The sequence below is a fragment of the Phyllobates terribilis genome, unplaced genomic scaffold (assembly GCF_046119375.1).
Source record: "Phyllobates terribilis strain yellow unplaced genomic scaffold, ASM4611937v1 Scaffold_321__1_contigs__length_2177432, whole genome shotgun sequence".
Lineage (NCBI taxonomy): Eukaryota > Metazoa > Chordata > Amphibia > Anura > Dendrobatidae > Phyllobates > Phyllobates terribilis.
The window spans coordinates 148,368-174,427 of NW_027363081.1; the positions used below are offsets into that span (position 1 = coordinate 148,368).

Consider the following 26,060-nt stretch of genomic DNA (forward strand, 5'->3'; position numbering starts at 1 on the left):
AAATATTTTGGGGCACAATGTAGTGCCTAGTGTCAGAAAGCTGGGTTTGCGTCCTAGGTCATGGGTCATCCAGCAAGACAATGACCCCAAACATACTTCAAGAAGCACCCAGAAAATGGATGGAAACAAAGTGCTGGAGAGTTCTGCCCAGCAATGAGTCTGGGTCTAAATCCCATTGAACACCTGTGGAGAGATCTTAAAATTTCTGTATTGAGAAAAATATTAAAATTTGAAAGTCCTCAGTGGTTGATACCATCTTTTCAGTTAGCCATTAGTCAGTAAGCTTTCAAGACTACTCAGGTCTCATCATCAGACATAGTATAACACAAAATCTGAAGAGTCACATAATTATGCACAACAGGGCACAGGAATAATGCAATAGATAAGACAAGTGACGTGAAGCAGAACTATCAGTTTCGGAAAGGGATAAGCAGTTGTGGCCGTAAAAATGTGTGGCCACAAGTAGATCTATTCTTTTTTTGTGTGGCGATGAGAATTCATCCTTGTTTTAAGTTTTTGCCCTGTCTCCCCTACATACAGACCCCCAGTTGGACATTTGGTACATATAATTAAGTACATTACATTAGTTGTGATGCAGCTGAAAGTACCTGGGATCTTGTGGTCCTGATGTGAGTTGGGAATCTTTATCTTGTCCGTGGTCATTATAAATGGACAGGTTTTACATATACAGTTGGTGAGGATGAATTTTGTAAGTTTCACCACAAAGGTGAAACTATCCTCCCGGTCAGTTTGCTTTCCCTCCTAGTACATTTTCATTCTAACAATGTTTGGTTTCTGGGACATTATACTTGTTCCTTTTATTTTTGGTTAGCTTGCCTTCTTTGCCCTATATGAATGTTTTTGTTTCTCACTCAGAGTTTTGTGTGTTGCGGCCTCCCCTCTGGTTCCTCAGGAGGTATGAGAAACTTCTCAACGGCTTATTAGTTAGTTAGGTCTGTGGTGGCATTTTTAGTTGAGCAGCTAGGGCCTTTCTTGTCTGTACAGAGACTAGTTGGGTGTAGTTGCGGCATTCTCCCCAGTGTGGGTTCTCCGGTGGTTATCAAAATGCGCTTTCTGGTTAAAACATTTCTCACATTTTGAACATGAAAAAGGCTTCTCCCCTGTGTGAATTCTCTGGTGCTTATCAAAATCAGATTTCTAGTTAAAACATTCTCCATATTCTGAACATGGAAAAGGCTTCTCCACTGTGTGAGTTCTTAGATGTTTGCTAAGAGTTGATTTCTCTGTAAAACATTTCCCACATTCTGAACATGAAAAAGGCTTCTCCCCTGTGTGAGTTTTGCGATGTTTGATAAGATTTGATTTCGCTGTAAAATATTTCCTACATTCTGAACATGAAAATGGCTTCTCCCCTGTGTGAGTTCTTAGATGTTTGCTAAGAGTTGATTTCTGTGTAAAACATTTTCCACATTCTGAACATGGAAAAGGCTTGTCCCCTGTGTGAGTTCTCTGATGTATATTAAGACATGATTTCTGTACAAAACGTTTCCCACAATCTGAACATGAAAAAGGCTTCTCCCCTGTGTGGGTTCTCTGGTGCGTAAGAAAACTAGATTTCTTGTTAAAACATTTTCCACATTCTGAACATGGAAAAGGCTTCTCCCCTGTGTGAGTTCTCTGATGTTTGATAAGAGTAGATTTCTTTGTAAAACATTTCCCACATTTTGAACATGGAAAAGGCTTCTCCCCTGTATGAGTTCTCTGATGTTTGATAAGAGTAGATTTCTCTGTAAAACATTTCCCACATTTTGAACATGGAAAAGGCTTCTCCCCTGTGTGAGTTCTCTGATGTTTGATAAGAGTAGATTTCACTGCAAAATATTTCCCACATTCTAAACATGGAAAAGGCTTCTCCCCTGTGTGAGTTCTCTGATGTTTGAAAAGATTTGATTTATGTACAAAACATTTCCCACATTCTGAACATGAAAATGGCTTCTCTCCTGTGTGAGTTCTCTGATGTTTGATAAGAGTTGATTTCTCTGTAAAACATTTCCCACATTCTGAACATGGAAAAGGCTTCTCCCCTGTGTGAGTTCTCTGATGTGCGATAAGATTTGATTTCTCTGTAAAGCATTTCCCACATTCTGAACAGGAAAATGGCTTCTCTCCTGTGTGAGTTCTCTGGTGCCTAACAAGACTTGTTTTCTGATTAAAACATCTCCCACACTTGGAGCAAGAAAATCTATTCTTCGCTGTGTGAATTTTTTGATGTTTAAGAAAAGACTTTCTGAGAGGAAAACTATTTCTATATTCTGAATGTGAAAATGGCTTCTTTGCATTAGGAACAGTTAGTTTTTTAATGCTTATTTTGTGACTTTGAATTTCCTTAGTAGTCGGTAATGAATCAGAAGACAGGACCTGTTTCAAAGGATCAGATGACAGATCTTTGCTGTGAAGGGATGATGGTAAATCTGGAGAAATGTCATTCATTTTAATTGTATCCTGTGGAATCTGAAAATTAACTGATTTGAAAATTGAAGGTGTCAGCTGTTCCTCTGATCTCCTGGTACAGACATCTGCCAAGAATAAAACCAATTATTATTTTTTAATAAAAAATCCTTGAATTTTATATTTTTGAACATTTCTACTTAAATTGTCTGTAAAAAAGGCAAGTTCTATAAAAAATATTCACTTATTCACCAGGACAATGACCATCTAATAGAAAACCTCATAGGATGAAGCGGTGGAGCGTGGTGTTCAACTGTTTGTTCATTCTGCCTCCCAAATATGGAGTTAAAGGTACAGCTTCTGTCCAGCCACTAAGATTAGGGTTGCTGGGACCAGTAGTACCATCCAGTCTGGCAGTATGGGTGTGTGCTGTCCAGCTGAAGTAATCTGCTCCCTGCTTCAGCTAATTGGAAAGCACCTACTAAAGGTGGAAGCATATTGCTGGAAGCTGCCAGATACAGCCTTGTTCTCCTCTGGTTCAGTTCTCTGTGCTCAGCTCCCGGATTGTGTATTTGTTTCCTCTTGTGACCTCGGCCCGTTTACTGATTACTCTTGTGTCTTCTGATTTAGTATTTTCTCTGCCCTCCTGGTTCTGACCCAACTACCTGACTATTCTTATTCCCATCTCACACCACAGAACACCAGGTAACACCGTGGCCCAAGCCTTGGGGTCTCTGTGTAAGTCCAGATCCATGAAGAGGGGTTAAACGGTGATAAACAAGACAATTCGTGAGATCTGGAAAATGAAGTAGATGGCACCAAGCCTGTTTGTGGTGGCCATCTTTTGAGCTGCCAGGTGACCACGATACATTGTGTCTGCAAACTATTTCAGCAAGATCTATATTCAAATAGCTAAATGTCGCTCCTTCCCTTCTTAACCTACCATGTGCCAAGATAGTAGTGTTCAGCCGTACATAGGGTATTGTAGGATTCAAGGAAAATAATTTGTAAGGTCCATTTGTTTCCTATTATCATTTGAGAAGAATTCCAGAGTTATCACCATATAAAGTGACACATGTCAGATTTGAAAAATGGGCCCAGAGAGGAACACAAAACTGGCTGCAGGAAGGGGTTAAATCAGAGAAATTTGGTCACTAACTACTATAGTCAAAAACTGTGACTATAGACAATAACGCATCTACTGAAATGATCAAACTCAACAGTCTCCATCAGTAAGTAGTGAGTAACTAGTGGTGAAACCTCTCTGGGGTAATTGGAGTATGGGGCTCGGTGGCTCTTGGCAATCTAAACTATCGTAAGGGCCAATATTTTCTGTCAGATGAGTGCCAAGAAGAAATATTAGACGTTCAAAGAGAACTTTTTATACTACTGCAGAGCTGAGGAGTCTTAAATTTAGACCTCGGGCATTGGGAAGACATAATGGAGACCTTTTTTAAAGACTACCAGGAAGTTATAGAGTCACATAAGTGAGACAGGCCGATCCCACCACAATCAAACTGTCATACAGAATAAACCTATAAAAAAAGACATTTTTTATTCTATGTTACATCCTCAACAACAATATAAGTATAAGGGGAGAACTCCAATATTAAATCGGAGTGGCACTCATTTATGATGGACCATTAGAGCCACTATGAGTACTGACCAGAAGAGTAGAGAAAGTATTAGCGCCCCCATTTCAGGAGAGATTGTGCAGTAATCTGAATTCTTTAGGATTGAAAACATAATGGAATTTATGACGTGGAGTGAATCCATGAAACCAGGGCTGGAGCCAACACATCTCCTGCAGGCGTGAATAAATGTATATTACAGCCATCAGCCACGCACAGCTTAGAGATATATCATGGCACAGGTGTAATGTTTTCTGTATAGTTTATCACAATCCTGTTTGAAGTTAGTTGGTTTTAGAAGAAATAGAAAAGTCAGGATAAAGGGAAAGTCTGTTGCTATTGTACAGAAATTCACACTTGGCCTCACTGCACATTTAATGTTGTCGATCATAAAAGTGAAGTTTGGCCACAAAGACTGGACCTGGTCTTGTAGGGACCATATGAGGACATTCAGAAAGTTTTTGCATCGCCATATTTTGATAGCTATAATTTTTCCATATTTCAGCCGACAGAGTCATGTGACGGCTTGTTTTTTGTGGGACAAGTTGATGTTTTTATTGGTACTAATTTTGGGCATGTGACTTTTTTTTATCGCTTTCTATTCCGAATTTTGGGAAGCAGAATAAACAAAAAACAACAATTCAGGAATAGTTTTTTTGGGTTCTTTATATGCCGTTCCACGTGTGGAAAAATGTATAAGGCCGCTTTATTATTCGGGTCAGTACAATTACAGCCGTACTACATTTATATTGTTTTTTTAGGTTTTGGCGCTGTTACACAATAAAAACTATTTTTTTTTTGCATCGTTTTATTCTGAGAGCTGTAACTTTTACATTTTCCAGCTGATGGAGTCGTATGGCGGCTTCTTTTTTGCTGGACAAGATGACGTTTTCAGCGGTACCAATTTTATTTACATTCATCTTTTTTATCGCGTTTTATTCCACTTTTTGTTTGGCAATATGATGATAAAGCAGGTCGTTCCTGACGCGGCAATACCAAATATGTGTGCTTTTATTGTTGTTTTTTTTTTCCATATATTATTTTTAATATATCTTGTAAAAATATATATTTTTTAATATATTTTTACAACAGGCTGATCGCAGTTATAAGGTATAGCAGAGCAGGATCACTGCTATAACTTTTAAACTGTCAGCTCTGCAGACACAAGTTACTTTGATCATGCACTGCGCATGATCAAACTTAACTTGCTGGGGCTGGTGACCCAGATGTTATCATGACGACATTGGGTCACCATGGCAACGATCTGGACCCCGCTGCTGTCCCTCTGCGCACTCACTAAGTGCTGCCGGGAGCGGTGCGGGCACTGCGTGCCAGGTGTCAGATGTCAGAATCAGCTGACCCGGGTGGCGATTGCGCCCGCACAGCCTGTGTGCAGGTGCGATCGCCATGTAGTAATAATACGTACCTGGTCCATAAGGTCCAGAGTACAGAAACGTATTATTACTTACAACGTCAGAAAGGGGTTAACAGTTTTGTGTAGGGGAGAATGTTGTGGTTTAGAGGAAGAATGGTGACCACACGATTGTGATACGGCCGGACTACACCACCGATAAAGCAGCCACAGCCGGTGACTGAGAAGAATCTGTGACTTCTCTGCATTTAGTGGTTACTACTCACCTGGGTAGTCATATGTAGGAATCTCCTCTTTACACCGCTCATCACCCCTCACATATGTCTCTGTAGTATTAATATGGGTCAGATCTTCACCCTGAAACAAATATTGTAAAAGTCACAGACAGATGGAGAAGTCCCATCTATGATCAGCTCTAATCCTGCCATCTCCACCGTTCTCATTACACAAGTATAAAACATATAATACTGGTGGATAAAACAAGACTGAGCACCAGGGCTGTGGAGTCGGTAAGCCAAACCTCCGACTCCTCAATTTCCATGACACTGACTCCACGACTCCCTCATACACGGCTCACGTTTAAGGGATAAATTTACAGTAGCACAGATTAATCTCAGCTAAATGTCTAGACCCTTAGATCAGGAATAGGACAGACATTTATAGGACATTTCATAACTTTCCCAAATTCTTATGAAAAAATATTCCCCACAAACTGCATTGAACTACTGTACCCAATTTATTATATATTTTAGGAGTCGGAGTCGGTCCATTTTATACCACTCTGACTGCACCAAAATGGGCTCCGACTCAGACACCACAGCCCTGCTGAGCACAAGACCTTCACAGCCGTCTACACATCATAGAGAAGATCTCATGATATCTTCTCTCCATCTACCTGATGATCCTGAGGAACATTGGGATCTTCTTGTTTACAGTCCTGTGGAAGAAGAGGACGGGGACATCTCTCTGGTGTTGTCCTCTTACTGGATAGAACTGGAGAAAACACATACAGGGACTGAATTCATTCTTTACATACAGATAATTATAGGTCATGTGTATTTAGTCCTGTTTATTACCTGGTGATGTGAGGGTCTGGGGAACCTCCATCATGACATCTTTGTGTCCTTCTAAATACTCCCACTCCTCCATGGAGAAATAGACAGCGACATCCTGACACCTTATAGGAACCTGACACATACAATGATAATGTCACCATTGCGATCCCTTCATAGCTTTACTGTATAATGTCCCAGCATTCCCAGCAGTGTCACCTCTCCAGTCAGCAGCTCAATCATCTTGTAGGTGAGTTCTAGGATCTTCTGGTCATTGATGTCCTCATGTATGAAGGGGTGAGGTGGAGGCCCCGTGATTGGGCTCAGGGCTCTTCTCCATTCCTCAGACATAGGGTCCTGACAGCGCTCACTAGAAGTCTTCTTCACTACTGTGTAATCCTGATAATGGAGAAACACCTTAATAAATCTCAGTACAGACATTTCCAGAGTCCTCACCTCTCCAGTTCTGTCCATCTGTTATTCCTATAGATAAGAATGATGTAATGTGACGTCATCAGAATCTCTCACCTCTCCAGTAAGACGAAAGAGGATCTCTAGGGTAAGGTGTAATATTTTCTCAGCCATCTTGTCCTTGTCCATATCCAGTTTTGATGGGTAAATCAGGAAAACTCTCTTATATAGAAGATTGTCACTGAACGGATCGAATATTGTAGAGACCTGAATGGGAAGAAGATAAGTAGATGTAACATCATAAAAATCCTGTGTAATAATACAATTACTGGAGATAATTAGAGAAAAATATGAGGAGATTTATTATTTTACAGTATTTAGTTTTCTTCTTTACATCTAGTAATAAAACCTATATATTTTAGGCCACAGACAACAAGCAGTTTCTTCCTCGGAGTCTGTAGCTGAATACGTTTTTCATAGACTCATCTTCCATAACACTAATTCTCATCTCATTTACCGACACTGCAATCGGCATTAGCAATACTGCAGGAGATATTCATTACACGTGACATGAGAAATAACTACGTCATGATGAGGACGACATCTTCATCTTCTACTACGGCTCTAGAAACATATTTAGCCACAGTCCGTCACTGACTACATCTCCACCGGCCGTCTATATGAATGTTTCCCGTCTTCCCCGGACTGTAATCTTCTATCTCGTTAGATTTTATGTCTGATTCACACACAGAAGTTTGATGCATTTATAAAACCTTTTTTGTTTGCACAAATATTGGGGCAGAAATTATTTGATACCAAAGTCTCCATGTACAGTTTTTTATGGGGTTTATTTCTGGACTCAGGCTTTCCTATATTACAAGAAAAACACCAGAAAAAAAGCAGAAATTAAAATGTTTCAAAAGAAAATAGGCACCAACAATTCTTATAAAAAGAAAAAAAACATGCAAAAAGCAGAAGACACATTTTGTTATTTTCTAACACCTTAAACATTTGTTTTAAAATAATTAAATCCTTTGAGCAGCAGAACATAGATGTTCACCGCAGGGATGGCACAGATGCCGCTGCAACATAATCCCTGGCAGTTTAACCAATTGCTGCTGTGAAAAGCAAACATGGCATCTCAGAAGGTGTGACAGAGTTCAGCTGAATGCCCCTCCTCCCCCAAGTACTCGATAGTATGGGGCTACCTAGTTACTATGATACTTAAATACCTAATAATGATATCTGGGCCTGCAATGTACGAAAGTCTATTAGGCCGGGCCAGAGGCAGCGTCCAATGAGTTACATTTTAAAGCCCCCATACACATTAGACTAAAGTTGCATGGAAGTAATGAATTCGGGGTTGCCTGACTATATAATGTATTTGGGGGCCTCCCGACAGATGATGTCAGGGCAGAGAAGGATCTGGGATCCTGAATTTTAGAGGCTAATTGTTTGTTTTTCCTGTAGATAATCCTCCGCTAGAGGAGTCTGGAGGCGACTCTCTCATACAGACCCCAAGAAAGCTGGAATATTTGTGTGTCTGGGGGAGTCGGGAAAAATAGCCATCTGCCAAATGACCGTTCAGCCAACACTTATCTCGTGTATGGGGCTGTTAAGTACACTACTCAAAAAATAAAGGGAACACTTAAACGACACAATGTAACTCTAAGTCAATTACACTTCTGTGAAATCAACCTGTCCAGTTATGAAGCCACACTGATTGTGAATCAATTTCTCCTGCAGTTGTGTAAATGGAAAAGACAGCAGGTAGAAATGATAGTCAATTAGCAAGACACCCCCTATAAAGGAGCGGTTCTGCAGAACATTTCTCTGTTCTCATCCTTTTTGGTTGTTTTGGTCACTTTTGCATTTTATTATTGCTCTCACCCCTAGAGGTACAGTAGTATGAGGCGGTGTCTACAACCCACAGAAGTTGCTCATGTAGTGCAGCTCATCCAGGATGGCACATCAATGAGAGCTGTGACAAGAAGGGTAACTGTGTGTCAGCACAGTGTCCAAAGCATGGAGCATATACTGTACCAGGAGACAGGTCAGTACACCAGGAGATGTGGAGGGGGCTTTAGGAGGGCAACAACCCAGCATCAGGACCGCTACCTCCTCCTTTGTGCAAGGAGGAACAGGCCACTAACATTTATTTGTCAGCTCAAACTGTCAGAAACAGATTCCATGAGGGTGGTATGAAGGCTCGAAGTCCACAAGTGGGTGTTGCGCTTACAGTACAACATGGTGAAGGGTCATTGGCATTTGCCAGAGAACACCAAGATTGGCAGATTCCACATTGGCGCCCTGTGTTCTTCACGGATGAGAGCAGGCTCACACTGCACACATGTGACAGACATGAAAGAGTCTGGAGATGCTGTGGAGAACGTTCTCCCACACTACTGGTTTGGCAGTGGGTCAATAATGGTGTGGGGAGGCATTTCCTTGGAGGGCCGCACAGCCCTCCATGTGCTAGCCAGAGGTACCCTGACTGCCATTAGGTACTGGGATGAGATCCTCAGATCCATTGTGAAACCGTATGCAGGTGCAATGGGCCCTGTGTTCCTTCTGATGCATGACAATGCTAGGCCTCATGTGGCTGAAGTGTGTCAGCAGCTCCTGCATGATGAAGGCATTGATGCTTTGGAATGGCCTGTCCATTCCCCAGACCTGAATCCAATCGAGCTCATCTGGGACATCATGTCTTGTTCCATCCACCAATGCCACGTTGCATCACAGACTTTAAATTGGCGGAGTCATATTTCCCGATTCCGAAGACCATATGCTGCCACTGTACTTAGCAGGCCCAGTCCAGATGGTATGGAGATAAATGAAGGAGACCAAAATCCAAAAATAAACTTTACTTTACAAGAACTTGATGACAAGTACAGTATATATATCAGATAGCAGGCACAACACTTTATTAATGTTTCTCCTCCATTATGCAGAGTCAAGAACTTTATGGTTACATGTGGTGGTACATAACTTTTGTTAAAAGCTACAACAGTCCAGCAAGCCATTATGGGAAGGTCCATCATCCCTGTGAGGACCATACAGGTTGAGATGTGTCGTTACAGCCCCTCAGGGCAACTCAGAGCTCCCAGTTGATTTGTGAGGACCTCACTGGCTGAGGTGCATCGGTACGACTCTTCACTAGTACTCTCAAAGTCCATTCGATGAGGGCCACACACTCATTGCTGTGGCACTGCATCTTCAGGTCTTCTTAGGAGAACGGATGTCCCAGTTATAAGACACTGTAGCTTCCTCTCTAGTATAGACAACTGTTTGTTTAAATCCTGTTCATTTAAGATAAGGAATCCTTCCTTAACTTAATTCCCTTTAAACCTTTACATGCCACTGTGAGTAAACACCCATGGTCAAAATTACAAAATGGGCCGATGCAAAAGTTTGGACACCTTGCATGTAACTAGTGTTGAGCCACCCCCGTAGTGTTCGAGTTCGGTCCAAAAGCTGACAAACTGCTCAGAAGACATAACTAACACATGGAAAAGTGACAAGTACATATAGTCATGCGAAAATAAAAGAGGTGGAGGAGTAAAAGGAGGGGGAGACACAGATATAGGCATGTCATGCCCTTCTAAAATCCAAAAAGTGAGAAGCCGACACGGCCAGTCCGCTCCTGCCCGTGCCACCTCCGTGTCGCCGGGTTTGTGCCAGAGCCGCGGTGAACCCTGACAGCCAGCCCCCCTCTCCCAATACTGGTGCCTGTCCGCTGGTGGGTCGAGCGAGCCCCCCTGTGGTGGAGGCAGCTCTAAGCTTTTTAATTTAAATTGTCTCTCTAATTTGAATGAATACACTTTAAATCCATTTACAAGGATCTATTGGAGGGCAAGTCTCATGCCAGCAGCCGCGGTAATTCCAGCTCCAGTAGCGTCCACTAAAGCTGCTGCAGTTAAAAAGCTTTTATAAGGATCGAGCTCGGCTGTCCACCGCAAGGCATCCTACTGCCAGTCCCAGCCCCTATGCCTTGGGGTGCCTCCTGATGCTCTTCACTAAGTATCCCATGGTCCCGAAGCATTTCCTTTGAAAAAATTAAGTGTCTAAACTACAGGTGGTGCAGCTTGCTTAACAGCCGGGATAATCCGCTTACTAGCAGACACTGCTACTAGGCACAAAGTATTTCCTGGGCTAGATGCAGTTAAAAATTTGTAATTAGATACTCTCGTTGGATGCTGAGAAAGCATTCCATAGAGTCTCCTGGCATGCCATATATGATTCTCTTAAAAAGCTTGGGGTAGGGGTCTAGGGGACCCTTTTATAGCCAAAATCACGGCCCTGTATCGCAATACGTCACCTAGGCTGAAGATAAATGGAACTGTAGCACCCTGAGGGCTCGGTTGCTAAAGACGTATTGCACCTCACCCAGAGGTGTGATATCTCACTCTCAGGTAAGGATGGAGTGTGGATCAGGACCCGACACCTGCATGCATTACACCACATTGCCGTGGGGCAGGGCGACCAATATGCCCCTGAGATGGGCACGACAGTCCCTGTCCCTGGCTGGAGTGGGGGGAGGGAACACTGAGGAAGGGGAACCCTGTAGTGCAGGAGCAGGGAGGAAGCAGTTCCTGGGTGCATTGAGAAGGGAGTATAAAAGGTGGGCACCATCTTAGTTCAGTGCAGAGAAGTCTGAGCAGAAGTGGCAGGGAGCAGGGGCTCTGCATGAGCTCTGCTCCGGAGGCGGGCCTAGTAACAGAGGCCCAGGCCTGGAAGAGGGAGAAGGAAGGAAGAGGAGCGGAGAAGGCTCCAGGAACGAGGAATGAAGGGATCCCAGGGGTGCGGACGGGCGAGTCGCCACCGCACGCCCGAATCCACCTGCGTGGAGGGGTCAGGCCAAAGGGGGAGACCGGTCCCCGAACTAGTGGAGGCAGGAAACGACCCTCAGCTAGAAACCGGAGGCTCTGACATTTTATGTGGCGCAGCCCCTCGCTACACCCGCTAGGAAGGCACCACATAGGGTCAGGGAAACTGGCGCCAAGTTTACCAAGAGGAGGCCCGAGGCAGCCGGACAGAAGTGTTGGTAAGAAAGGCCAGACAAAGGACACACAAAGGGGGTCCTGTGAAGTGCTCCAAAGTTATCTGGGAGTTGTCTGAGCCCCTCACCTGGTGAGCACAGTACGACGTGGGCAGCCGTTACCTGCAGACGTGGTCTGGATAATAAGAACTGTGAGTAAAGGCCCTGAACTGCATCACTGACTCCGTGTCGTTACTGCTGCTGCCCTGCACCATCACCCCCATCCTCCGCATACACTGCCCTGAGGCTATACTCCTCCCGTGGGGAGTTATGCTACGCTCTGCTGCACCCACAACACCAGCCTCAGTGGTCTGCCCTGTAGCGGCGGTTCACTCTGACCGCAATCCACGGGTGGCGTAGTCGGACATTTAAACATGAAAACCACATAAATAGTTCCGCCACTGGTTTGACCGCCCTGAGCCACGGAACTGGGTAGCCGCCACGAAGACTACAACCACCAGCATCCACCAAAAAGGGTCCGGCTCCGGGTGTCCCAAGGCCCAGGGGGTGCGTCAGAACATTTTCATCACCTTTCACAATCACCAATGGGACAAGGCAGTGATGTCCTCTGTCCCCTCTCTTATACATCCTAGTGACGGAGCACCTGCTCTCATCAATTTGCCATAACCCCAATATTAGGTGGATTGAGGTGGGAGGCACCGAGTACAAGTGCTCTCTATTTGCTGATGATGTCCTAGTATATATCACTCAATCACATATATCCATCCATGCTGTTATGGCTGAAATAGATCACTTTGTTACATGGTAAAATTTTAAAATCAATGCAGCGAAGTCTGAGGCCCTCGATGTCTCCCTCCCCAAATCCATATAGGATTCCATCCAGTCCAACTTTCCCTTTGCCTGGCCCTCACAGGGTATCAAATACTTAGGAATTCCTATTCATAGAGACCTCTCCCATCTATGTTATCTTAATTTTGGGCCCTTTATTGAACAACTCCATACAGACCACGGTTGGCAAGTTAGAACTGTAAGATTCACTACGTGAACCACTGGTGTTTTGTGGAAAAGCACATGTACACTGCGTTCCAAATTATTATACAAAAAGTGTTTAGGAGTGATAAGGGAAGAATTTGTTTGTTTGTCAGTTAAACTCATTGATGGTGATGTGTGTCAGGGCTCTTTATATCACTGTAAGCAATTGCAGACACCTGTGCTAATTAGTTTGGCAGGTGTGTCCAATGAAAGGCAAGACTACTTAAGAAGGCTCTCTCACATTATTAAGCAGCCTACATTTTCTGCCAAAATGGGAAAGAAAAAGGATGTGTCGGCTGCTGAGAAGCAACAAATTGTGGAGTGTTTAGGTCAAGGCATGACTACAATCAACATTGTGCGATGATCAGGATGAAGTGTCTTGGCAATCAAGAAGTATGTAGCTGATTCACAGTACACACGTGTGCGTGCTGATAAGGACAAATTGAGGACTCTTTCCTACAGGCAATTACGTCAGGTTGAAAGAGCAGCGGCAAAAAAGCCTTGTCATAGCAGCAGACAAGTTTTTGAAGCTGCTTGTGCCTCCAACGTCCCCCGAACAACAAGATGCAGGGTCCTTCAGAGGTTTGCAGCTGTGCATGCGCCATCCTGTCGACCTCCTCTATCCACTTCACACAAGCAGAAACGGCTCCAGTGGGCCAAACATTACATGAAGACTGATTTCAAAACTGTTTTGTTCACGGATGAGTGCCGTGCAGCGCTCGATGGTCCAGATGGATGGAGTGGAGGATGGCTGGTTGATGGACACCCCACGCAAACACGGCTACAGCGCCAACAAGGAGGAGGTGGAGTAATGTTTTGGGCTGGAATCATGGGGAGAGAGATTGTCGGCCCCTTTAGGATCCCTGAAGGCGCTAAAGATGAACTCCATAATGTATGTGGATTTTCTCAAACAGCACTTCCTGCCATGGTTCAAGAAGAAGAACCGTGTATTTCACAGCAAGATCATTTTTCTGCATGATAATGCACCATCTCATGCTGCACATAAAACATCTGCATCTCTGGCTGATATGGGCATAAAAGGGGACAAACTTATGGTGTGACCCCCATGCTCCCCTGACCTCTACCCCATTCAGAACCTTTGGAGCATCATTAAAAGGAGTGTCTATGATGGCGGGAGGCAGTTCACATCTAAGCAACAGCTCTGGGAGGGTATTCTGTCCTCATGCAAAACAATTGAAGCAGAAACCATCCAAAACCTGACAAATTCAATGGACGAGAGAGTTCAGAAGCTCCTTTCGAACAAGGGGTCCTATGTGAAAATGTAACATCACCTAGAATAAAGTTTTGAGTTGAAAACTGTTTGATTTCAGTTTCTAACAACCTGCTAATGCTTATAATTTCAAAAATGACCATTTTTTTGGTCTTTATTAAAATGAAAAGGTTGATCGAAAAGTTTGGGGGATCTAAGAGTGTGGCAACCCAGTAGTCATGATTACTTCGAATTCTGACAATATGAGGGTCATGCTGCAGGTAGTGCAGCAAGAAGGCACTTATGTGCCTTGCGCATCTCGGAGCCCCAAAATTATTTTCCGGGCTAGATGCAGCTAAAAATTATTTTTAATTTTAAATCTGGTGAAGCTTTAGTATAGATGGCCTAATAGGATCAGTGCTGCACACTGCTACAAAGCCCAAATTATTTTCCAGTCAAGATACAGATAAACATGATTAGTAATTTGAAAGCTTAAAACGGTTGGTAGGGTGATTTTAACCAATCATCAAGCTTTTACTCTCCCCAGGATGACACAGGGGTAGAAAAGTCGTTTCGGATCCATGATTTGTTCATCTTTATGAACGTGAGTCTGTCTACATTATCAGTGGAGAGCCGCGTGCGCTTATCTGTCAGCACACCACCAGCAGCGCTGAACACACGTTCAGACAGAACGCTGGCTGCGGGGCATGACAAGATCTCCAAGGCGTAAGTGGCTAGCTCCGGCCATTTATCCAGATTGGAAGCCCAAAAAGAGCAAGGGTCCAGTGACACAGTCGTGGCTTCAATGTTTACTTGGAGATACTCCTGTACCATCGTCTCTAGGCGTTGACTATGTGTCAGACTTCTTGTCTCCTGTGGCCTTGCAAAGGATGGGCTAAAAAAGTGGTGAAATGATTCCGCAAAATTGATGTTACCAGCAGATACTGTGGTTCTGTCACGGTTTGAGTGCTGAACACTTGACGGTCCCACGGTTGACAAGTTGGAACTGTGAGATTCACTACGTGCACCACTGGTATTTTGTGGAAAAGCACATGTAAGATTCTGCAACAGTCTCTGCTGATACTCCTGCATGCGTGCATCCCTTTCTATGGCAGGAATAATTTCTGCAAATTTACTTTTGTACCGGGGATCTAACAGTGTGGCAACCCAGTAGTCAGGATTATTTCTAATTCTCACAATTCGAGGGTCATGTTGCAGGTAGTGCAGCAAGAAGGCACTCATGTGTGTTGCGCATCCAGGAGCACCAAGTCCCTGTTGTGTTGGTGGCGAGGTAACAATCATGCTTCCTTCCTCTGTCCTCTCCCCCCAACCTCGCACAACAGAAATGTGATCAAGGTCTCCCTCATCTGATGAGTCTTCCATCAGTTCGTCCTCCACTTCTTCCTGGGCTCCTGCACCTTCCTCACTAGTTTGGCTGCTACCATGCGCCCTGGTAAAACCATCTCCCCCACCCTCACATGCCTGCCGCCTTGGTGCTGCCGACCGTCTGGACCTTGCAGATGTTAGCCCTTCCGCATACAACTCCTCCTCCTCTACTTCCTCCACCTCCTCTTGTGCCACCACCTGACTCCGAATTCTGTTTAACATGTGCTCCAGCATGTAAATCACCGGAATAGTCATGCTGATAATGGCATCGTCAGCACTAAACATCTTCGTCGCCATTTCAAAACTGTGCAGAAGGGTGCATAGGTCCCTGATCTGAGACCACTCCTCCAGCGTGATTTGCCCCACCTCTGAATCTCGTTGGCCCAGGCTATACGTCAGAACGTATTGCACCAGGGCTTGTCGGTGCTGCCACAGTCGCTGCAACATGTGCAGAGTTGAATTCCACCGGGTAGGCACATCGCATTTTAGCCGGTGAAGTGGCAGGCCCAACGACTTCTGTAGAGATGTAAGTCGCTGAGCTGCGGGATGCGAACGGCGGAATTGAGCACACAGCGACCGTGCCCTCTGCAGAAGGCCATCTAGTCTGGGATAGTGGGCTAAAAATTGCTGGACAACCAGGTTCAACACGTGAGCCATACAAGGCACGTGTGTGACATTGCCCCGGCGAAGGGCCGCACCCAGGTTTGCAGCATTGTCGCACACGGCCTTCCCTGGTTTCAGGTCCAGTGGAGACAACCATTCATGAAATTGGTTCTCCAGAGCTGACCACAACTCCTCAGCTGTGTGACTCACATTTCCCAGACATTTCAATGTAAAAACCGCCTGATGACGTTGAGCCCTACTGCCAGCATAGTAAGGAGGTGTGCAGGATCCCTTCTGCGCAGTTAGAAAGCTTGTGGCATGACCAGACAGGCTTTGGGTGCAGGTGGAAGACCGAGAGGAGGTTGAGGAGGCAGAAGCAGTGGTGGAAAAATGACATAAAGAGGATTGACGCACAACTCGTGGGGACGGCAAGACTTGGACAGCAGCCCCTTGTCCTGCTGTCACCATAGTTACCCAGTGCCCAGTCAGCGACATGTAACGCCCCTGTCCATGCCTACTCGTCCAAGTGTCTGTGGTGAAATGCACCCTGTCACACACAGAGTTTCTCAAAGAAGCGGTGATGTTGTGTGCGACATGCTGGTGGAGCGCAGGCACACCTTTCTTTGAGAAGTAGTGCCGACTGGGCATCTGGTACTGGGGCACTGCGACGGACATAAGGTCTCGAAAATCCTCTGTGTCCACCAGGCGGAAAGGCAGCATTTCTGTAGCCAAGAGCTTGCAGATGGTGAAATTCAACCTCTTAGCTTTCTCATGGCTAGGAGGAAATGGTCTTTTACTTGTCCACATCTGAGGGACCGAGGGCTGGCTATTGTGCTTAGACGGGGTTGATAAGGGTGTCCCCGGCAAACTGCCGGTCTGTGAGGAAGATGCAGGCGGACATGTTAGGTTGCCTTGATCCAAGGTGGTGCTATCGATGTCGGACAGCGCTCAAGACCAGCTGGTGTTACCACCTCCAAAGAAAATGATGACCTGCCAATCACGCTGGCTGTTGCGGGTAAAGAGGTGGCAGGTCTGCGCCCCAAAACAGGTGTGACTGCTGTCCCCCCAGTCACAGAGGATGAAGAGGCCGCGGATGCACAAGATATGGCAGACGGTGATTGGCCCGGCCGGCTAGACCGCATTGTAGCACACTGAGCTTCCCACTGCAACTTATGCTTCATGTCCATGTGCCGGTTCATGCATGAAGTACTCAAACTATGTATTTTTTGGCCTCTACTTAGCTTTTGCTGACAAATGTTACAGATAACATGAGTTGGGTCATCTTTATCGATCTGAAAAAATGCCCAGGCTATGCAAGGCTTAGCACCCATGCGACCTGAAGAGCCACCACGACTTGTGGTGAGAGGCAGAGTTGTGTTTGAGGATGCAGTTGTTGACGTGCTTCCAGTACTACGTCTCTGTCCAGGAAGGCGCAACCTGACCTCGTCGTCACTAGCATCTTCCTCCACCTCCTCTGCTGACCTCATCTCTTGGCTGACTGTGGGTTGACAGTAAGTGGGATCTCCGACCTCATCATCATCACCCTGTGCGTTATCACACCCGTCGTCCTCAGAGCCAACCTGTTCCTGCCCTGACAAAAAACTAAAGTTGTCGCTCCAATCAGGTATTTGAGTCTTATCATCGTCTTCCTCATTGTCTCCACCAACAGGAGTTACAGTTTGGGAATGAGGGTCTACATTATGGTCAGAACCTTCTGCGTCTGGTCCTGGATCCGACTCATAAAGATTCTGGGCATCAGTGCAGATCATTTCCTCGTCTGGATTCACAGAAGCGCTGGAGTCGACCTCTGATTCCCAGGCTATAGTATGAGTAAACAGCTCTGCAGACTCAACCATCTGTTCTACCTCATACTCAGACGGGCAGCTGGAGATTTGGGAGCTGTGAGGAAGCAAGTGCGATTTGGGTGACACCTTTGAGGACTGGAGTATTTGTGATGTTGAAGTTGATGTGGAGGAGAGCCCACTTAAAGGAGCACTTGATATCCGTTGAAGCACCTGCTGTTTTTGTGCCTCATCTGGAATTTGTAGCAATTGGCGTGGCCGTAAGAAAGGGATCTTATCACATTGTCCGCTAAAAGAAGTAGACATTTTAGTTTGGCTGGAAGATGGTCTTTCTTCTGCACCTACCCCACGGACACAACCTTTTTTCCCCTTCCCAACACGCCTATTCCCCTTTCCACCAGCAGCAGGCCTTTTTCCACTCATTTTGGTGGTTAACTAATTCACAACTCTGGAGTTGTTTGCACAAAAAAACAATGGATGGTAACCGAGCAGAGCTGAGTGGCCAAACTGTGGTATTAGGCCAAAACTATTGGCTGGGTTAGATGCAGAAAAAAATTATTTTTAATTTGCAACCTGATGGAGGTCAGTATAGATGGACTAATAGACCAAGTCCCACACACCGCTAGAAGCCCAAATATTTTTTCAGAGCTAGATGCAGAAAAAAATTATTTTTAATTTGCAACCTGATGGAGGTCAGTATAGATGGACTAATAGACCAAGTCCCACACACCGCTAGAAGCCCAAATATTTTTTCAGAGCTAGATGCAGAAAAAAATTATATTCAATTTGCAACCTGCTGGAGGTCAGTATAGAAGGACTAATAGAACAAGTCCCACACACTGCTAGAAGCCCAAATATTTTTTCAGAGCTAAATGAAGAAAAAAATTATTTTTAATTTGCAACCTGATGGAGGTCAGTATAGATGGACTAATAGACCAAGTCCCACACACCGCTAGAAGCCCAAATATTTTTTCAGAGCTAGATGCAGAAATTTTTTTTATTCAATTTGCAACCTGATGGAGGTCAGTATAGATGGACTAATAGACCAAGTCCCACACACTGCTAGAAGCCCAAATATTTTTTCAGAGCTAGATGCAGAAAAAAATTATTTTTAATTTGCAACCTGATGGAGGTCAGTATAGATGGACTAATAGACCAAGTCCCACACACTGCTAGAAGCCCAAATATTTTTTCAGAGCTAGATGCAGAAAAAAATTATTTTTAATTTGCAACCTGCTGGAGGTCAGTATAGAAGGACTAATAGAACAAGTCCCACACACTGCTAGAAGCCCAAATATTTTTTCAGAGATAAATGAAGAAAAAAATTATTTTTAATTTGCAACCTGATGGAGGTCAGTATAGATGGACTAATAGAACAAGTCCCACACGCTGCTAGAAGCCCAAATATTTTTTCAGAGATAAATGAAGAAAAAAATTATTTTTAATTTGCAACCTGATGGAGGTCAGTATAGATGGACTAATAGACCAAGTCCCACACACTGCTAGAAGCCCAAATATTTTTTCAGAGCTAGATGCAGAAAAAAATTATATTCAATTTGCAACCTGCTGGAGGTCAGTATAGAAGGACTAATAGAACAAGTCCCACACACTGCTAGAAGCCCAAATATTTTTTCAGAGCTAAATGAAGAAAAAAATTATTTTTAATTTGCAACCTGATGGAGGTCAGTATAGATGGACTAATAGACCAAGTCCCACACACCGCTAGAAGCCCAAATATTTTTTCAGAGCTAGATGCAGAAAATTTTTTTATTCAATTTGCAACCTGATGGAGGTCAGTATAGATGGACTAATAGACCAAGTCCCACACACTGCTAGAAGCCCAAATATTTTTTCAGAGCTAGATGCAGAAAAAAATTATTTTTAATTTGCAACCTGATGGAGGTCAGTATAGATGGACTAATAGACCAAGTCCCACACACTGCTAGAAGCCCAAATATTTTTTCAGAGCTAGATGCAGAAAAAAATTATTTTTAATTTGCAACCTGATGGAGGTCAGTATAGATGGACTAATAGAACAAGTCCCACACGCTGCTAGAAGCCCAAATATTTTTTCAGAGATAAATGAAGAAAAAAATTATTTTTAATTTGCAACCTGATGGAGGTCAGTATAGATGGACTAATAGACCAAGTCCCACACACTGCTAGAAGCCCAAATATTTTTTCAGAGCTAGATGCAGAAAAAAATTATTTTTAATTTGTAACCTGATGGAGGTCAGTATAGATGGACTAATAGACCAAGTCCCACACACCGCTAGAAGCCCAAATATTTTTTCAGAGCTAGATGCAGAAAAAAATTATTTTTAATTTGCAACCTGATGGAGGTCAGTATAGATGGACTAATAGACCAAGTCCCACACACTGCTAGAAGCCCAAATATTTTTTCAGAGCTAGATGCAGAAAAAAATAGATGGACTAATAGACCAAGTCCCACACACTGCTAGAAGCCCAAATATTTTTTCAGAGCTAGATGCAGAAAAAAATTATTTTTAATTTGCAACCTGATGGAGGTCAGCATAGATGGACTAATAGACCAAGTCCCACACACCGCTAGAAGCCCAAATATTTTTTCAGAGCTAGATGCAGAAAAAAATTATATTCAGTTTGCAACCTGATGGAGGTCAGTATAGATGGACTAATAGAATGATGCTATGCCTAAAAGATTTTACTTCACTAGGTGCAGTAAAAAAATTGGTATTCTATACACAGGTGTTATATCTTGCAACACAGATAGGCTACTCCACTGACTAACACACTCTGCAATAGGCCAAAAAGGATTAGCTTTGCTAGATTCAGCCAAATGCTGTGAAAAAAACTTGCACAGCACTGGCACAGACCTGCCTGGCAAAAACTGATAGGAACTCATGTAACCTAGTCCTGAAAAGGACTGCAATTACAATTAGTCTTTACTCCCACAACCTATCTATTTAAGAGCACAGACCTCCCTGATAAAAGTCGTAGGAAATGCTGTAACCTAGTCCTTAAAAGGACTGCAATCACAACTATTCCCTACTCCCAAGCTATCTGTAGATTTGTGCGAAAATTGGCTTGAAATTAACAAGGTATAGCGCACACAGCAACAGCAGTGCCGTATAACACGCAGCTGCAGCAGTGAGAAAATGGTGGCGACGGGGAAAATGGCTTGGTCTTATAGGGCAAGGACATGTGACATACACTGCCAATGACACATGCCCTTGCTTGTGTGAAAAAAAGCACTTCGCTCCGTGTGTGCGCTGCTGATAGGCTGACAGATTGCACCTCCCCACTGCAAATGCGGGAAAGAGAAAAAAAAATGGAGATCTTCATTGTTCCTGCAGAGATCCATCCCCTGCCCCTTCCCCCACCCCGCTGTACACTCAAACTGCGTATTAACATTAATTTTCATCATTACTGAGAAAAAATCCAGTTATGATTTTGGTGCACGAACAGTTATCGAACATAACCTCGAACAGCCGAATTTTTCTCAAATTGTTCGTGTTCGCCAACCGGCTCGAACACCGTCCAAAACAGCTCGAATTTGAGATTGGCGAACAGTTCGAGTAGAACAACGCTCATCTCTACATGTAACACCACCTTTTGCAAATATCACAGCTTGTAAACGCTTTTTGTAACCAGACAAGAGTTTTTAAATTCTTGTTTGAGGAATTTTCATTCATTCTTCCTTGGAAAATTCTTCCAGTTCTGTGAGATTCCTGGGTCGTCTTGCATGCACTGCTATTTTGACATCTAGCCACAGATTATCAATGAGGTTCAGATCAGAGGACTGTGAGGGCTATTGTAAAACCTTCATCTTATGCCTTTGAGGTTGTCTATTGTGGACTTTGAACTGTGTTTAGAATCCATTATCCATTTGAAGAAGCCATCCTTTTTTCAACTTCAGCTTTTTTACAGATGGTGTTTTATTTGCATCAACAATTTGTTGAAATTTCATTGAATCCATTCTTCCCTCTACCCATGAAATGATCCCGTGCCATTGGCTGCAACACAACCCTAAAGCATGATTGATCCACCTCCATGCTTGTGAAGGTTGGCAAGATGTTCTTTTCTTGAAATTCTGTGCCCTTTTTTCTCCACATATAACTTTGATCATTGTGGTCAAAGAGTTGTATTTTAACCTCATCAGTCCACAGAACATGTATCCAAAATGCATCAGGCTTGTTTAGATGTTCTTTTGCATACTTCTGACACAGAATTTTATGGTGAGGACGCAGGAGAGGTTTTCTTCTGATGACTCCTTCATGAAGGCCATATTTGTGCGGGTGTCTCTGAACAGTAGAACAATGTACCACAGCTAAAGAGTCTTCTAAATCTTTCTGAAGGTCTTTTGCAGTCAAGGGGGGTTTCTGATTTGCCTCTCCAGCAATCCTATGAGCAGCTCTCACTGAAATTCGGCTTGGTCTTCCTTGCTGTTAACAGCCATTACCTAATTACATTTCGAACTGAGGAAAGAGTGTAAAGATAAGTGCCCTAAAATATGTATGCATATCATATATACAGTACAGACCAAAAGTTTGGACACACCTTCTCATTTAAAGATTTTTCTGTATTTTCATGACTATGAAAATTGTACATTCACACAGTTGTGTTGTGCAGAAGTCTGGTGGATACACAGCTGATAATCCTACTGAATAGACTGTTAGAATTTGTATTATGGCAAGAAAAAAGCAGCTAAGTAAAGAAAAACGAGTGGCCATCATTACTTTAAGAAATGAAGGTCAGTCAGTGCGAAAAATTGGGAAAACTTTGAAAGTGTCCCCAAGTGCAGTTGCAAAAACCATCAAGCGCTACAAAGAAACTGGCTCACATGAGGACCGCCCCAGGAAAGGAAGACCAAGAGTCACCTATGCTTCTGAGAATAAGTTTATCCAAGTCACCAGCCTCAGAAATCGCAGGTTAACAGAAGCTCAGATTAGAGACCAGGTCAATACCACACAGAGTTCTAGCAGCAGACACATCTCTTCAACAACTGTTAAGAGGAGACTTTGTGCAGCTGGCCTTCATGGTAAAATAGCTGCTAGGAAACCACTACTAAGGACAGGCAACAAGCAGAAGAGACTTGTTTGGGCTAAAGAACACAAGGAATGGACATTAGACCAGTGGAAATCTGTGCTTTGGTCTGGTGAGTCCAAACTTGAGATCTTGGTTCCAAACACCGTGTCTTTGTGCGACGCAGAAGAGGTGAACGGATGGACTCTACATGCCTGGTTCCCACCGTGAAGTATGGAGGCGAAGGTGTGATGGTGTAGGGGTGCTTTGCTGGTGACACTGTTGGGCATTTATTCAAAATTGAAGGCATACTGAGCCAGCATGGCTACCACAGCATCTCGCAGCGGCATGCTATTCCATCCGGTTTGTGTTTAGTTGGACCATCATTTATTTTTCAACAGGACAATGACCCCAAACACACCTCCAGGCTCTGTAAGGGCTATTTGATCAAGAAGGAGAGTGATGGGGTGCTAAGCCAGATGACCTGGCCTCCACAGTCACCAGACCTGAACCCAATCGAGATGGTTTGGGGTGAGCTGGACCGCAGAGTGAAGGCAAAAGGGCCAACAAGTGCTAAGCATCTCTGGGAACTCCTTCAAGATTGTTGGAAGACCATTTCCGGTGACTACCTCTTGAAGCTCATCAAGAGAATGCCAAGAGTGTGCAAAGCAGTCATCAAAGGAAAAGGTGGCTACTTTGAAGAACCTAGAATATAAGACATATTTTCAGTTGTTTCACACTTTTTTGTTAACTATATAATTCCACATGTGTTAATTCATAGTTTTGATGCCTTCAGTGTGAATGTACAATTTTCATGGTCATGAAAATACAGAAAAATCTTTAAATGAGAAGGTGTGTCCAAATTTTTGGTCTGTACTGTACATAAATATATGTGTTTCTTCATACTACCATGTATGCGAATGCATATATATATATATATATATATATATATATATATATATATATATACACAGGTGCATCTCACTAAATTAGAATATCATCAAATAGTCATTTGATTTCAGTTCTTCAATAAAAAAAGTGAAACTCATATTATATAGAGTGATTGCAAACAGAGTGATCTATTTCACGTGTTTATTTCCGTTAATGTTGATGATTAAAGCCAATGAAAACACAAAAAAGTCATTATCTCAGAAAATTAGAATAATTAACAAATAACAAGGCTTCCTAAGCATTTAAAAAGGTCCCTTAGTCTGTTTCAGTAGGCTCCACAATCATGGGGAAAACTGCTGACTTGACAGATGTCCTGAAGACAGTTATAGACACACCCCACATGGAGGGTAAGCCACAAAAGGTCATTTCTAAAGAAGCTGGCTGTTCACAGAGTGCTGTATCCAAGCATATTAATGGAAAGTTGGGTGGAAGAAAAAATTGTGGTAGAAAAGGGTGCACAAGCAACCGGGATAACCGCAGCCTTGAAAGGATTGCTAACAAAAGGCCATTCAAAAATGTTGGGGAGATTCACAAGGAGTGGACTGCTGCTGTAGTCATTGCTTCAAGAGCCACCACACACAGACGTATCCAGGACATGGGTTACAAGTGTCGCATTCCTTGTGTCAAGCCACTCATGACCAACAGACAAGGCCAGAAGCGTCTTACCTGCGCCAAGAAGAAAAAGACCTGGACTGTTGCTCAGTGGTCCAAGGTGTTGTTTTCAGATTAAAGTAATTTTGCATTTCATTTGGAAATCAAGGTCCCAGAGTCTGGAGGAAGAGTGGAGAGGCAACAATCCAAGCTGCTTGAGGTCTGGTGTGAAGTTTCCACAATCAGTGATGGTTTGGGGAGCCATGTCATCTGCTGGTGTAGGTCCACTATGTTTTCTCAAGACCAAAGTCAGCGCAGCCGTCTACCAGGAAATTTTAGAGCACTTCATGGTTCCCTCTGCCGACAAGCTTTTTGGAGATGGATATTTCATTCTCCCGTAGGATATGGCACCTGTCCACACTGCCAAAAGTCCCAATACCTGGTTTACACACAACAGTATCACTGTGCTTGATTGGCCAGCAAACTTGTCTGACCTTAACCCTATAGAGAATCTATGGGGTATTGTCAAGAGGAAGACGAGAGACCCCAGATGCAACAATGCAGACGAGCTGAAGGCTGCTATCAAAGCCACCTGCGCAGTGCCACAGGCTCATCACCTCCATGCCACATTGCCGCATTGATGCAGGAATTGATGCAAAAGGAGCCTGACCAAGTATTGAGTGCATTTACTGAACATACATTTCAGTAGGATAACATTTCGGATTTTAAAAACATTTTTCAAGCTGGTGTTATAAAGTATTCTAATTTACTGAGATAATGACTTTTGTGTTTTCATTGACTGTAAGCCATAATCATCATTAATAAATATAAACACTTGAAATAGATCTCTCTGTTTGTAATGACTCTATATAATATACGAGTTTCACTTTTTGTATTGAAGAACTGAAATAAATTAACTTTTTGATGATATTCTAATTTAGTGAGAACCACCTGTATATGCATATAATTGCCTTATGTGCCTATATCCCCATGTGTCCCCACACTTATATATGTCCACATGCACGTGAATATAATTGTGCCTCCACACATATATAGTTGGCCCCCTTATAATAATTCCCCCACTGTTGAGATATGCCCAGGACAAGAAAAGTCTGGGCATGTCAGAAGAAGATGGACAGATGTCCATCTATTGCCTGTGACTATACGCTGACATGGTTAATAATTACCATTTCAGTAGAGAGTCACACTGCTAGGACAAAAGGATCAAAGAGATCCTTGTCCTGGCAATAGCCACTGCCTGCAGGGGTCCAGACGCCCATACTGATATAATCATATCAGTGTGGGCGCCCGGCACTTCAAAGCGCCCTGCCGCCGGGTGCACACAGCTGCATACAGGGATGCCTGTGTATCCAATGTCATCATAACGCCATGCTGGCACTCGCGTCCTGCATGCACGGCAGGAGGAGGGCGGAGGTCGTGGCAAAACGGCAGTACTTGCACTCTCTACTCTTCTACTTTCCTGCCTGCCTCCACCTGACCTGCCTCTGTTCCCCTACTCTCTGTGTCATCCTCTGCCTGCAGTCCCTTCATCTCCTCTGCTCTCCAGCCTCAGCCCTGCTCCCGTCCTGCACTGTACTCCGCAGCAG

The 26,060-nt window shown here is 43.7% G+C and overlaps 1 pseudogene; it reads right to left on the reverse strand.

Annotated features, from left to right (window-relative positions):
* Positions 1-365: 365 nt before the first annotated feature.
* The window catches only part of LOC141221139 (uncharacterized), a 47,400-nt pseudogene continuing 21,705 nt past the window's right edge, over positions 366-26,060 (reverse strand).